This window comes from Triticum urartu, chromosome 3A, assembly GCF_056163025.1.
Source record: "Triticum urartu cultivar PI428250 chromosome 3A, HENAU_Tu73, whole genome shotgun sequence".
Taxonomy (NCBI): Eukaryota; Viridiplantae; Streptophyta; class Magnoliopsida; order Poales; family Poaceae; genus Triticum; species Triticum urartu.
In genome coordinates this window covers 566622795-566639209 of record NC_141875.1, presented here as the reverse complement: position 1 = coordinate 566639209, position 16415 = coordinate 566622795, and positions in this window count along the sequence as shown.

Sequence of the window (16415 nt, the reverse complement as noted above, 5' to 3'; positions counted from 1 at the left end):
TAAACCTCCTGAGCAAAGTAAAGTTGAACCTAATATTGCTATTGTTAAAGATCTCTTGTCTGATAATATTGATGGGCATGTTATTCATTTCTGTGATGGGACTGCTAGAATTGCTAAACCTTGTGCTAAAGATAAACATAGACCCGTGGTAGGCATGCCTATTATTTCTGTTAAAATAGGAGATCTTTGTTATCATGGCTTATGTGATATGGGTGCCAGTGCTAGTGTTATACCTCATGACTTATATACAAAAATTATGCATGATATTGCGCCTGCTGAGATAGAAGATATTGATGTTACCATTAAGCTTGCCAATAGAGATACCATATCACCCATTGGAATTATTAGAGATGTTGAAGTCTTGTGTGGGAAGACTAAATATCCTGCTGATTTTCTTGTTCTTGGTTCCCCACAAGATAGCTTTTGTCCCATTATATTTGGTAGACCCTTCTTAAACACTGTTAATGCTAAGATAGATTGCGAAAAGGATGTTGTTACTATTGGTTTAGGTGATATGTCTCATGAATTTAATTTCTCTAAATTTCATAGACAACACTGTGAAGAGGAATTTCCTAGTAAAGATGAAATTATTGGTCTTGCTTCTATTGCCGTGCCTCCTAGTGATCCTTCAGAACAATATTTGCTAGACCATGAAAATGATATGTTTATGAATGAAAGAAGGGAAATAGATGAAGTATTATTTAAACAGGAACCCATCCTGAAACACAATTTGCGTGTCGAAATCCTTAGGGATCCTCCTCCACCCAAGGGTGATCCCGTGTTTGAGCTCAAATCATTACCTGATACTCTTAAATATGCTTATCTTGATGAGAAAAAGATATATCCTGTTATTATTAGTGCTAACCTTTCAGAGCATGAAGAAGAGAGATTATTGAAAACTCTGAAGAAGCACCGTGCTGCTATTGGATATACTCTCGATGATCTTAAGGGCATTAGTCCCACACTATGTCAACACAAAATAAATTTGGAGAAAGATGCGAAACCAGTTCGTGATCACCAACGACGGCTGAATCCTAAGATGAAAGAAGTGGTAAGAAAGGAAATACTAAAGCTCCTTGAGGCAGGTATAATTTATCCCGTTGCTGATAGTCAGTGGGTAAGTCCTGTCCATTGTGTCCCTAAAAAGGGAGGTATTACTGTCATTCCTAATGCTAAAGATGAATTGATTCCGCAAAGAATTATTACAGGTTATAGGATGGTAATTGATTTCCACAAATTAAATAAGGCTACTAAAAAGGATCATTACCCCTTACCTTTTATTGATAAAATGCTAGAAATATTATCCAAACATACACATTTTTGCTTTCTAGATGGTTACTCTGGTTTCTCTCAAATACCTATGTCAGCTGATGATCAATCTAAGACCACTTTTACTTGCCCGTTTGGTACTTTTGCTTATAGACGTATGCCTTTTGGTCTATGTAATGCACCTGTTACCTTCCAAAGATGCATGATGGCTATATTCTCTGACTTCTGTGAAAAGATTTGTGAGGTTTTCATGGACGATTTCTCTGTCTATGGATCCTCTTTTGATGATTGCTTAAGCAACCTTGATCGAGTTTTGCAGAGATGTGAAGAACTAACCTTGTCTTGAATTGGGAGAAGTGCCACTTTATGGTTAATGAAGGTATTTTCTTGGGGCATAAAGTTTCTGAAAGAGGTATTGAAGTTGATAAAGCTAAGGTTGATGCTATTGAAAAGATGCCATGTCCCAAGGACATCAAAGGTATAAGGAGTTTCCTTGGTCACGCCGGTTTTTATAGGAGGTTCATTAAGGACTTCTCAAAAATTTCTCGGCCTCTAACTAATTTATTGCAAAAAGATATACCATTTGTTTTTGATGATGATTGCGTAGAAGCATTTGAAATACTTAAGAAAGCATTGATCTCTGCAGCTATTGTTCAGCCACTTGATTGGAATTTACCCTTTGAAATTATGTGTGATGCTAGTGATTATGTTGTAGGTGCTGTTCTAGGGCAAAGAGTTGATAAGAAATTAAATGTTATTCAATATGCTAGTAAAACTCTAGATAATGCTCAGAGAAATTATGCTACTACTGAAAAAGAATTTTTGGCAGTTGTATTCGCTTGTGATAAGTTCAGACCTTATATTGTTGATTCTAAAGTAACTATTCACATGGATCATGCTGCTATTAAATATCTTATGGAAAAGAAAGATGCTAAACCTATACTTATTAGATGGGTTCTCTTGCTACAAGAATTTGATTTACATATTATTGATAGAAAGGGAGCTGAGAACCCCGTTGCAGACAACTTGTCTAGGCTAGAGAATATTCTTGATGACCCACTACCTATTGATGATAGCTTTCCTGATGAACAATTAAATGCCATAAATGCTTCTCATACTGCTCCATGGTACGCTGATTATGCTAATTACATTGTTGCTAAATTTATACCACCTAGTTTCACATACCAGCAAAAGAAAAAGTTCTTCTATGATTTGAGACATTACTTCTGGGATGATCCACATCTTTATAAAGAAGGAGTAGATGGTGTTATTAGATGTTGTGTACCTGAGCATGAACAGGAACAGATCCTACGCAAGTGTCACTCCGAAGCTTATAGAGGACACCACACTGGAGATAGAACTGCACATAAGGTATTGCAATCCGGTTTTTATTGGCCTACTCTCTTCAAGGATGCCCGTAAGTTTATTGTATCTTGTGATGAATGTCAAAGAAATGGTAATATTAGTAGACGTCAAGAAATGCCTATGAACTATTCACTTGTTATAGAACCATTTGATGTTTGGGGCTTTGATTATATGGGACCGTTTCCTGCCTCTAATGGATATACACATATTTTACTTGCTGTTGATTATGTTACTAAGTGGGTAGAAGCTATTCCAACTAGTAGTGCTGATCATAACACCTCTATTAATATGCTTAAAGAAGTTATTTTTCCAAGGTCTGGGGTCCCTAGATATTAAATGACTGATGGTGGTTCACATTTTATTCATGGTGCTTTCCGTAAAATGCTTGCTAAATATGATGTTAATCATAGAATTGCATCTCCTTATCACCCATAGTCTAGTGGTCAAGTAGAACTGAGCAATAGAGAACTCAAATTAATTTTGCAAAAGACTGTTAATAGATCTAGAAAGAATTGGTCCAAGAAACTTGATGATGCATTATGGGCCTATAGAACTGCATATAAAAATCCTATGGGTATGTCTCCGTATAAAATGGTTTATGGAAAAGCATGTCACTTACCTCTCGAACTAGAACATAAGGCTTATTGGGCTATTAAAGAACTCAATTATGATTTCAAACTTGCCAGTGAGAAGAGGTTATTTGACATTAGCTCACTTGATGAATGGAGAAACCAAGCCTATGAGAATGCCAAATTATTTAAAGAAAAAGTTAAAAGATGGCATGACAAAAGAATACAAAAGCGTGAGTTTAATGTAGGTGATTATGTATTGCTATACAACTCTCGTTTAAGATTTTTTGCAGGAAAACTTCTCTCTAAATGGGAAGGTCCTTACGTTATCGAGGAGGTCTATCGTTCCGGTGCCATAAAAATCAACAACTTCGAAGGCACAAATCCGAAGGTGGTGAACGGTCAAAGAATTAAACATTATATCTCAGGTAATCCTATATATGTTGAAACCAATGTTATTGAAACCATAACCCCGGAGGAATACATAAGGGACACTTTCCGGAACGTTTCAGACTCCAAAAAGGAATAGGTATGTGGTACGGTAAGTAAACCGACTCCAAAACAGTTCTAATGGCAATTTTCTTCCATTTTGGAATATTTAGAAAAATAGAAAAATAAGAAGCAGTCCGGGAAGGACACGAGGGCTCCACGAGGGTGGAGGGCGCGCCCTACCCCCCTGGGCGCGCCCCCCTACCTCGTGGGCACCTTGTGTGCTCTCCGGACTCCGTTTTCTTGAACGTTATGTATTTTGGTCGGTAAAAATTCATTATATAACCTCCCAGAGGTTTTGACTCCTGTATCACGCAAATATCTCATGTCTTTGTTTCGAGCTGTCCTGCTGCAGATTAGAGCAACATGTCATCCCAGGATTCGGAAGGAGAAAGCTATGTGGCTGACTACCTTGCAGATCCTAAGGTCTATGTGGATGTGGAGCATTGTGGTTGGACTACGGAAGAAGAAGAGGACTATGAACCTAAGGGAAGGGAGGAGACGAGCTCAGAAGAAGATGAAGTCCTATTACCTCAACCTGGGGACATGCATGTGGAGTTCAAAAAGTCAAGCCTCCCGGATAGAGTAAAGAAACCTAAGATCGAGTTTATCCCTTTTCGCCTCTAGCAGGAAAACAAGAAGGAACTATACAAAAAGATACTGAGCCTGGAGTAGGAGATCGAGGACCTAAGGGACCAAAATTCTGTCCTCAAGCGCAAATTAAGGAAGAAGGACGACAAGCCTACTCCATCAACAAAACCATCAACTTATTCACCAACAAAGGAGACATAATCACATGGGTATGGGCACTCTCCTTGGCAACTGCCAAGCTTCGGGGAGTGCCCCAGTATCGTATCACCATCACTTCTATCTTTACCGTTTTTCTTAGTTTGATCCTTTTGGTAATATCTTGATCTAGTAGTATAAAGTTTTTAGTATGATCTAGTTGTGAGTTTTGCTTTATGATCCTTCTATGCAATCGAGTCCGTGAGCTATATATAATAAAGATTAGTGTTGAGTCAAGGGCTTGATTATTTTGCCATGATATTGTGTGAATAAAAGAAAAGAGAAAGAAATAAGAAGAAACAAAGAGACCATATGGATCTTATGGAGAGTAATGAGCTCACATATAAAGAGTATGATGAATAAAAGTTGTTAAGAGTTGACAAACATAGTTTTGGTCATCGTTGCAATTAATAGGAAGTAATAAAGAAAGAGAGGTCATCACATATAAATATACTATCTTGGACATCTTTTATGATTGTGAGCACTCATTAAAGTATGACATGCTAAAGAGTTGACGTTGGACAAGGAAGACAACGTAATGGTTTATGTTTTCTTACATCTGAGATAAATTATATTGTCATGGATCATCCAACATGATTGAGCTTGCCTTTCCCCCTCATGCTAGCCAAATTATTTGCACCAAGTAGAGATACTACTTGTGCTTCCAAATATCCCTAAACCAAGTTTTGCCATGACAGTCCACCATATCTACCTATGGATTGAGTAAGATCCTTCAAGTAAGTTTGTCATCGGTGCAAGCAATAAAAAAATTGCTCTCTAAACTTGTATGACTTATTAGTGTGGGAGAAAATAAGCTTTATACGATCGTGTGATATGGAAGAAATAAAAGCGACAAACTACATAATAAAGGTCCATATCGCAAGGGGCAATATAAAGTGACGTTCTTTCGCATTAAGATTTTGTGCATCCAACCATAAAAGCGCATGACAACCTCTGCTTCCCTCTGCAAAGGGCCTGTCTTTTACTTTTATCTCCTACCTTGCATAAGAGTCATGGTGATCTTCACCTTTCCTTTTTACATTTCATCTTTTGGCAAGCACAACATGTTGGAAAGATCCTGGTATATATGGCTAATTGGATGTGAGTTTTCATGAACTATTATTGTTGACATTACCCTTGAGGTAAAACATTTGGAGGCAAAACTACAAGCCCCTATCTTTCTCTGTGTCCGATTAAAACTCCATACCCATAAGTATTGCGTGAGTGTTAGCAATTGTGAAAGACTATATGATAGTTGAGTATGTGGACTTGCTGAAAAGCTCTTATATTGACTCTTTCCTATGTTATGATAAATTGCAATTGCTCCAATGACTGAGATTATAGTTTGTTAGTTTTCAATGAAGTTTATGATTCATACTTGAAATTGTGATTGAATTGTTACTCTAGCAGAAGAGATCATATGACAAGAATTATATAAGTTGTTGTTCTAAGAATGATCATGGTGCCCTCATGTCCGTATTTTATTTTTATCAACACCTCTATCTCTAAACATGTGGACATATTTTTCGATTTTGGCTTTCGCTTGAGGACAAGCGAGGTCTAAGCTTGGGGGAGTTAATACGTCCATTTTGCATCATGCTTTTATATCGATATTTATTGCATTATGGGCTGTTATTACACATTATGTCACAATACTTATGCTTATTCTCTCTTATTTTACAAGGTTTACATAAAGAGGGAGAATGCTGGCAGCTGGGATTCTGGGCTGGAAAAGGAGCAAATATTAGAGACCTATTCTGCACAGCTCCAAAAGTCCTGAAACTTCACGGAAGTCATTTTCAGAATGTATAAAAATACTGAGCGCAAGAAGTTCCGGAGGGGGGCCACACCCTGCCCACCAGGGTGGGGGGCGCGCCCCCTGCCTCGTGGGCCCCCTGGCGGCCCTCCGATGCCCATCTTCTGCTATATGGAGTCTTTCGATGAGAAAAAAATCATAAGCCAGCTTTCGGGACGAGACTCCACCGCCACGAGGCGGAACCAATCTAGGGCTCTGGCGGAGCTGTTCTGCCAGGGAAACTTCCCCCCGAGAGGGGGAAATCATCACCATCGTCATCACCAACGATCCTCTCATTGGGAGGGGGTCAATCTCCATCAACATCTTATCAGCACCATCTCCTCTCAAACCCTAGTTCATCTCTTGTATCCAATTCTTGTCTCCAAGTCTGGGATTGGTACCTGTGGGTTGCTAGTAGTGTTAATTACTCCTTGTAGTTGATGCTAGTTGGTTTATTTGGTGGAAGATCATATGTTCAGATCCTATATGCATATTAATACCCCTCTGATTATGAACATGAATATGCTTTCTGAGTAGTTACGTTTGTTCCTGAGGACATGGGAGAAGTCTTGCTATTAGTAGTCATGTGAATTTGGTATTCGTTTGATATTTTGATGAGATGTATGTTGTCTCTCCTCTAGTGGTGTTATGTGAATGTCGACTACATGACACTTCAACATTATTTGGGCCTAGAGGAAGGCATTGGAAAGTAATAAGTAGATGATGGGTTGCTAGAGTGACAAAAGCTTAAACCCTAGTTTATGCGTTGCTTCATAAGGGGCTGATTTGGATCCATATGTTTCATGCTATGGTTAGGTTTTCCTTAATAATTTTGTTGTAGTTGCGGATGCTTGCAATAGAGGTTAATCATAAGTGGGATGCTTGTCCAAGTAAGGGCAGTACCCAAGCACCGGTCCACCCACATACCAAATTATCAAAGTACCGAACGTGAATCATATGATCGTGATGAAACCTAGCTTGACGATAATTCCCATGTGTCCTCGGGAGTGCTTTTCTCTATATAAGAATTTGTCCAGGCTTGTCCTTTGCTACAAAAAGGATTGGGCCACCTTGCTGCACTTTATTTACTTTTGTTACTTGTTGCTCGTTACCAATTATCTTATCACAAAACTATTTGTTACCTATAATTTCAGTGCTTGCAGAGAATACCTTGTTGAAAACCGCTTATCATTTCCTTCTGCTCCGCGTTGGTTTCGACACTCTTACTTATCGAAGGGACAACGATAGATCCCCTATACTTGTGGGTCATCAAGGACCTATCCTCGATGATTTCTGGGTCATGTGGGAAGGACCCCCCATCGCTCGCACTCACTTGGCGACGGTTCCAAATGCCGTCACGGAAAGGGGTTAAAAACCGTTTGTATAGCACCGATGCGTACCAGTGATATCATCTACGCATAGACCTAGCTCGGATGCCACTGTTGGGGAACATAGCATGCGATTTCAAAAAAATTCCTACGCTCACGCAAGATCTATCTAGGAGATGCATAGCAACGAGAAGGGGAGAGTGTGTCCACATACCCTTGTAGACCCAAAGCTTAAGCATTTGACAATGCGGTTGATGTAGTCGAACTTCTTCTCGTTCCGACCGATCAAGCACCGAACGTACGGCACCTCTGAGTTCTACACACGTTTAGCTCGATGACATCCCTCGAACTCTTGATCCAGCAAAGTGTCAAGGGAGAGTTCCGTCAGCACGACGGCGTGGTGATGGTGATGGTGATGTGATCCGCGCAGGGCTTCGCCTAAGCACTACGACACTATGACCGGAGGAGTAAACTATGGAGGGGGGCACCGCACACGGCTAAGAGAAAAATGGTTGTGCTATGGGGTGCCCCCTGCCCCCGTATATAAAGGAGGAGGGGAGGAGGCCGCTGGCCTAAGGGGGCGTACCATGGGCGGAAACCGAATAGGACTCCAAGTCCTATTCGGCCCCCCTTCCTTTCTTATGGAGGGGGAAAGGGGAAGGGAGAGGGAAGAGGAGAAGGAAAGGGGGCGCGCCCCCTCCCTAGTCCAATTCGGACTCCCCATGGGAGGGGGGTGCGGCCACCCCTTGTGGGCTGCCTCCCCTCTCTCCTATGTCCCATGTAGGCCCATTACTTCCCCGGGGGAGGGGGTTCCGGTAACCTCCCGGTACTCTAAAAAATACCCGAACCATTCCAGTGTCTGAATACCATCTTCCAATGTATCAATCTTTACCTCTCGACCATTTCGAGACTCCTCGTCATGTCCGTGATCTCATCCGGGACTCCGAACAATCTTCGGTCACCAAAACACATAACTCATAATACAAATCGTCATCAACGTTAAGCGTGCGGACCCTACAGGTTCGAGAACTATGTAGACATGACCGAGACACATCTCTGGTCAATAACCAATAGCGGAACCTGGATGCTCATATTGGTTCCTACATATTCTACCAAGATCTTTATCGGTCAAACCGCAATAACAACATATGTTATTCCCTTTGTCATCGGTATGTTATGATACGTCTCCAACGTATCTATAATTTTTGATTGCTCCATGCCATATTATCTACTGTTTTGGACTATATTGGGCTTTATTTTCCACTTTTATATTATTTTTGGGACTAACCTATTAACCGGAGGCCCAGCCCAGAATTGCTGTTTTTTGCCTATTTCAGTGTTTTGAAGAAACGGAATATCAAACAGAGTCCAAACGGAATAAACCTTTCTGGAACGTGATTTTCTTCCTGAATATGACCCAGGAGACTTGGACCCTACGCCAAGGAAGCTTCGAGGTGGGCACGAGGTAGGGGGGCGCGCCCTATACCCCCAGGCACGCCCCCCACCCTCGTGGGCCCATCGAAGCTCCACCGACGTACTTCTTCCTCCTATATATACCTACGTACCCCCAAACGAACAGATACAGAGCCAAAAACCTAATTCCACCGTCGCAACTTTCTGTGTCCACGAGATCCCATCTTGGGGCCTGTTCCGGAGCTCCGCCGGAGAGGGCCGTCATCACGGAGAGCTTCTACATCATCATAGCCTCTCCGATGAAGTGAGAGTAGTTTACCTCAGACCTTCGGGTCCATAGTTATTAGCTAGATGGATTCTTCTCTCTTTTTGGATCTCAATACGAAGTTCTCCCCCTCTCTTGTGGATATCTATTCGATGTAATCTTCTTATTTTTGGCGGTGTGTTTGTTGAGACCGATGAATTGTGGGTTTATGATCAAGTCTATCTATGAATAATATTTGAATCTTCTCTGAATTCTTTTATGTATGATTAGTTATCTTTGCAAGTCTCTTCGAATTATCAATTTGGTTTGGCCTACTAGATTGGTTTTTCTTGCCATGGGAGAAGTGCTTAGCTTTGGGTTCGATTTTGCGGTGTCCTTTCCCAGTGACAGAAGGGGCAGCAAGGCACGTATTGCATCGTTGCCATCGAGGATAACAAGATGGGGTTTATTTCATATTGCATGAATTTATCTCTCTACATCATGTCATCTTGCTTAAAGCGTTACTCTGTTTTAACTTAATACTCTAGATGCATGCTGGATAGCGGTCGATGAGTGGAGTAATAGTAGTAGATGCAGAATCGTTTCGTTCTACTTGTCACGGACGTGATGCCTATATACATGATCTTGCCTAGATATTCTCATAACTATGCTCAATTCTGTCAATTGCTCAACAGTAATTTGTTCACCCACCATAGAATACTTATGCTCTTGAGAGAAGCCACTAGTGAAACCTATGGCCCCGGGGTCTATTCTCATCATATCAGTCTCCATCACTTTAATCTTTCTTTGCTTTTTTACTTTGCCTTTTACTTTTCACTTTGCATCTCTATACCAAAAATACCAAAAATATTATATCTATCAGATCTCACTCTCGTAAGTGACCGTGAAGGGATTGACAACCCCTAATCGCGTTGGTTGCGAGTAGCTATCGTTTTGTGCAGGTACGAGGGACTTGAGCGTGGCCTCCTATTGGATTGATACCTTGGTTCTCAAAAACTGAGGGAAATACTTACGCTACTCTGCTGCATCATCCTTTCCTCTTCGGGGAAATCCAACGCAAGCTCAAGAGGTAGCAAGAAGAATTTCTGGCGCCGTTGCCGGGGAGTCTGCGCAAAAGTCAACATACCAAGTACCCATCACAATCCCTATCTCTCGCATTACATTATTTGCCATTTGCCTCTCGTTTTCCTCTCCCCCACTTCACCCTTGCCGTTTTATTCGCCCTCTCTCTCTATCCTCCCTCTCTTTCTCCATTTGCCTCTTTTGCCCGTTTATTGTTTGCTCGTATGGTTGGAATAGTTGTTTATTTATTACTAAACAGAGAACCTAAGATCTATGGATCCTCATCCGCTTGCTAATCTTTTTAAGAGATCCAATTATGATGAACCAATTGCTAGTGAGTTTTGTGCACTAGATTATCTTTATGAAGTTTTGCTTGAAATTCGTGAATCTGAAAATTGTGATGAAGTACTTTATGGAGTGATTCACGATAGATCTTTGAATAAAAAGCATGATTGCAATGATTTTACTATAAGTTCTCTTGATGTCAATTGTGCTAATAATATGCAAAACCCTAAGCTTGGGGATGCTAGTTTTGCTATGTCTACTACTTGTTGTAATGATCATGATTGGGGTGATTCTTCTTTTGATCTTGAAAATTTATTTAAGTCCCATGATGAATATGAGATTGATAATAGTGTTCGCAATATTATTGAAAGTGGGTTTGGAAGAGTGTCAACTTTATATCCCACATATTTGGAGAATGTTCAATCTTATGAAGTTTTTGATAAAAGTGGGTTTGGAAAGGTCATGACTTTAGTTAATGTTAATCCCACTATTTTGGAAGAGTGTCAACTTTGCATGCATGTGGATCGTGTTGAAAATATTTTGTGTGATATCTATTTTGTTGAATTTGCTTATGATCCTACATGTAATTATTATGAGAGAGGAAAATATGGTGGTAGAAATTTTCACGTTACTAAATTACCTCTCGTTATGTTGAGATTGCTATTGTTTCTTTCCGCTTCCTTGCATATGCTAGTTTTTGCTTGCCTTGATAATTTGTTTGCCTATAAGATGCCTATTCATAGGAAGTATGTTAGACTTATATGTGTTTGTCACGTGTTTTATGATTCTCTCTTTGTGCTTCAATTCTTGTCTTTCATGTGAGCATCATTGAAATATTATGCCTAGCTAGGGGCGTTAAACGATAGCGCTTGTTGGGAGACAACCCAATATTTTTCCTTGATTTTATTCAATAAATAAATTATTTAGCCTCTGTTTTGGTTGTGTTTTTTGTGTTTAATTAGTGTTTGTTCCAAGTAGAACCGTTGGGAAGACTTGGGGAAAGTCTTGTTGAACTTGCTGTAAAAAACAGAAACTTTAGCGCTCACGAGAACTGCTGTCATTTTTATTTGGAGAGTGATATTTAGTTAATTATTTTTGAAGATGATTAATAGATAAATTCCTCACGTCCATAAATTTATTTTAGAATTTTTGGGGTTCAGATCTTGTGCTAGCTACAGATTACTACAGACTGTTCTGTTTTTGACAGATTCTGTTTTTCGTGTGTTGTTTGCTTATTTTGATGAATCTATGGTTAGTAAAATAGTTTATAATCCATAGAGAAGTTGGAATACAGTAGGTTTAACACCAATATAAATAAAGAATGAGTTTATTACAATACCTTGAAGTGGTCTTTTGTTTTCTTTCTCTAACGGAGCTCACGAGATTTCTATTGAGTTTTGTGTTGTGAAGTTTTCAAGTTTTGGGTAAATTCTTGTGTGGATTATGAAACAAGGAGTGGCAAGAGCCTAAGCTTGGGGATACCCATGGCACCCCCAAGATAATCCAAGGACACCAAAAAGTCAAAGCTTGGGGATGCCCCGGAAGGCATCCCCTCTTTCATCCACTTCCATCGGTAATTTACTTGGAGCTATATTTTTATTCACCAACATGTTATGTGTTTTGCTTGGAGCGTCTTGTATTATTTGTGTCTTTGGTTGTTAGTGTGCCACAATCATCCTTTCTGTACACACCTTTTGAGAGAGCCATACATGAATTAGAATTTGATAGAATACTCTATGTGCTTCACTTATATCTTTTTGAGCTAAGTAGTTTTGCTCTATGTGCTTCACTTATATCTTTTGAGCGTTATAATTTTGCTCTATGTGCTTCACTTAGATCTTTAGAGCATGGTGGTGGATTTGTTTTAAAGAAACTATTGATCTCTCATGCTTCACTTAAATTATTTTGAGAGTCTTAATAGCATGGTAATTTGCTTAATAATAAAATGCCTGGTATTCAAGATTTGTGAAACTTTCTATTGAGTGCGTTGAATACTAAGAAAAGTTGGATGCTTGATAATTGTTTTGAGATATGGAGGTAGTAATATCAAATTCATACTAGTAGAGTAATTGTGAATTTGAGAAGTGCTTGAGTTAAAGTTTGCAAGTCCCGTAGCATGCACGTATGGTAAACGTTATGCAACAAATTTGAAACATGAGGTGTTATTTGATTGTCCTCCTTATGAGTGGCGGTCGGGGACGAGCGATGGTCTTTTCCTACCAACCTATCCCCCTAGGAGCATGCACGTAATACTTTGGTTTTTGATGGCTTGTAGATTTTTGCAATAAGTATATGAGTTCTTTATGACTAATGTTGAGTCCATGGATTATACGCACTCTCACCCTTCCATCATTGCTAGCCTCTACGGTACCGTGCATTGCCCTTTCTCACATCAAGAGTTGGTGCAAACTTCGCCGGTGCATCCAAACCCCGTGATATGATACGCTCTTTCACACATAAACCTCCTTATATCTTCCTCAAAACAGCCACCATACCTATCTATTATGGCATTTCCATAGCCATTCCGAGATATATTGCCATGCAACTTTCCACCATCCAGTTTATCATGACACATTCATCATTGTCATATTGCTTAGCATGATCATGTAGTTGACATATTATTTGTGGCAAAGCCACCGTTCATAATTTTTTTCATACTTGTCACTCTTGATTCATTGCATATCCCGGTACACCGCTGGAGGCATCCATATAGAGTTATACTTTGTTCTAGTATCGAGTTGTAATCATTGAGTTGTAAATAAATAGAAGTGTGATGATCATCATTCAATAGAGCATTGTCCCAAAAAAAAGAGAGAAAGGCCAAAGAAAAAAAAAGGCCCCCAAAAAAGAAAATAAATAAAAAGGGGCAATGCTACTATCTTTTTTTCCACACTTGTGCTTCAAAGTAGCACCATGTTCTTCATATAGAGAGTCTCTTGAGTTATCACTTTCATATACTAGTGGGAATTTTCATTATAGAACTTGGCTTGTATATTCCAACAATGGGCCTCCTCAAGTGCCCTAGGTCTTCGTGAGCAAGCAAGTTGGATGCACACCCACTTAGTTTCTTTTGTTGAGCTTTCATACATTTATAGCTCTAGTGCATCCGTTGCATGGCAATCCCTACTCCTTGCATTAACATCAATCGATGGGCATCTCCATATCCCATTGATTAGCCTCGTTGATGTGAGACTTTCTCCTTTTTTTCTTCTCCACATAACCCCCATCATTATATTCTATTCCACCCATAGTGCTATATCCATGGCTCACGCTCATGTATTGTGTGAAAGTTTATGAGTTCGAAATTATTAAGGTATGAAACAATTACTTGGCTTGTCATCGGGGTTGTGCATGATGAGAGCATTCTTGTGTGACGAAAATGGAGCATGACTAAACTATATGATTATGTAGGGATGAACTTTATTTGGCCATGTTACTTTAAGAAAACATAATTGCTTTGTTGGTTTGCTTGAAGTATTATCATTCTCTATGTCAATATGAACTTTTGTCTTGAATCTTCCTAATCTGAATATTCATACCACAATTAAGAAGATTTGCATTGAAATTATGCCAAGTAGCACTCCGCATCAAAAATTCTCTTTTTATTATTTACCTACTCGAGGAAGAGCAGGAATTAAGCTTGGGGATGCCTGATACGTCTCCAACGTATCTATAATTTTTGATTGCTCCATGCTATATTATCTACTATTTTGGACTATATTGGGCTTTATTTTCCACTTTTATATTATTTTTGGGACTAACCTATTAACCGGAGGCGCGCCCCCACCATCGTGGGCCCACCGAAGCTCCACTGACGTACTTCTTCCTCCTATATATACCTACGTACCCCCAAACGAACAGATACGGAGCCAAAAACCTAATTCCACCGCCGCAACTTTTTGTATCCACGAGATCCCATCTTGGGGCCTGTTCCGGAGCTCCGCCGGAGAGGGCCGTCATCACGGAGGGCTTCTACATCATCATAGCCTCTCCGATGAAGTGTGATTAGTTTACCTCAAACCTTCGGGTCCATAGTTATTAGCTAGATGGCTTCTTCTCTCTTTTTGGATCTCAATACAAAGTTCTCCCCTCTCTTGTGGAGATCTATTTGATGTAATCTTCTTCTTTTTTGCGGTGTGTTTGTTGAGACCGATGAATTGTGGGTTTATGATCAAGTCTATCTATGAATAATATTTGAATCTTCTCTGAATTCTTTTATGTATGATTAGTTATCTTTGCAAGTCTCTTCGAATTATCAGTTTGGTTTGGCCTACTAGATTGGTTTTTCTTGCCATGGGAGAAGTGCTTAGCTTTGGGTTCGATCTTGCGGTGTCCTTTCCCAGTGACAGAAGGGGCAGCAAGGCACGTATTGCATCGTTGCCATCGAGGATAACAAGATGGGGTTTATTTCATATTGCATGAATTTATCTCTCTACATCATGTCATGTTGCTTAAAGCGTTACTCTGTTTTAACTTAATACTCTAGATGCATGCTGGATAGCGGTCGATGAGTGGAGTAATAGTAGTAGATGCAGAATCGTTTCGGTCTACTTGTCACGGACGTGATGCCTATATACATGATCATGCCTAGGTATTCTCATAACTATGCTCAATTCTGTCAATTGCTCAACAGTAATTTGTTCACCCACCGTAGAATACTTATACTCTTGAGAGAAGCCACTAGTGAAACCTATGGCCCCCGGGTCTATTCTCATCATATCAATCTCCATCACTTTAATCTTGCTTTGCTTTTTACTTTGCCTTTTACTTTTCACTTTGCATCTCTATACCAAAAATACCAAAAATATTATATCTATCAGATCTCACTCTCATAAGTGACCGTGAAGGGATTGACAACCCCTAATCGCGTTGGTTGCGAGTAGCTATCGTTTTGTGCAGGTACGAGGGACTTGAGCGTGGCCTCCTACTGGATTGATACCTTGGTTCTCAAAAACTGAGGGAAATACTTACGCTACTCTGCTGCATCATCCTTTCCTCTTCGGGGAAATCCAACGCAAGCTCAAGAGGTAGCATGTTACTTGCCCGAGATTCGATCGTCGGTATCCTTATACCTAGTTCAATCTCGTTACCGGCAAGTCTCTTTACTCATTTTGTAATGCATCATCCTGCAACTAACTCATTAATCACATTGCTTGCAAGGCTTATCATGATGTGCATTACCGAGAGGGCCTAGAGATACCTCTCCGATACTTGGAGTGACAAATCCTAATCTCGATCTATGCCAGCCCAACAAACACCTTCGGAAACACCTGTAGAGGATGTTTATAATCACCCAGTTGCGTTGTGACGTTTGATAGCACACAAGGTGTTCCTCCGGTATTCGGGAGTTTCATAATCTCATAGTCAAAGGAATATGTATAAGTCATGAAGAAAGCAATAGCAATAAAACTTAACGATCATTATGCTAAGCTAACGGATGGGTCTTGTCCATCACATCATTCTCCTAATGATGTGATCATGTTCATCAAATGACAACACATGTCTATGGTTAGGAAACTTAACCATCTTTGATTAACGAGCTAGTCAAGTAGAGCATACTAGGGGCACTCTGTTTTGTCTATGTATTCACACATGTATCAAGTTTCCGGTTAATACAATTCTAACATGAATAATATACATTTATCATGATATAAGGAAATATAAATAACAACTTTATTATTGCCTTTAGGGCATATTTCCTTCAAAGTGGACTCCATAAATAATACACGTAAACAATCTAGATAGGTAGCATAGTGCATAAAAAAATAGATAGGACCCAAAATAAACCT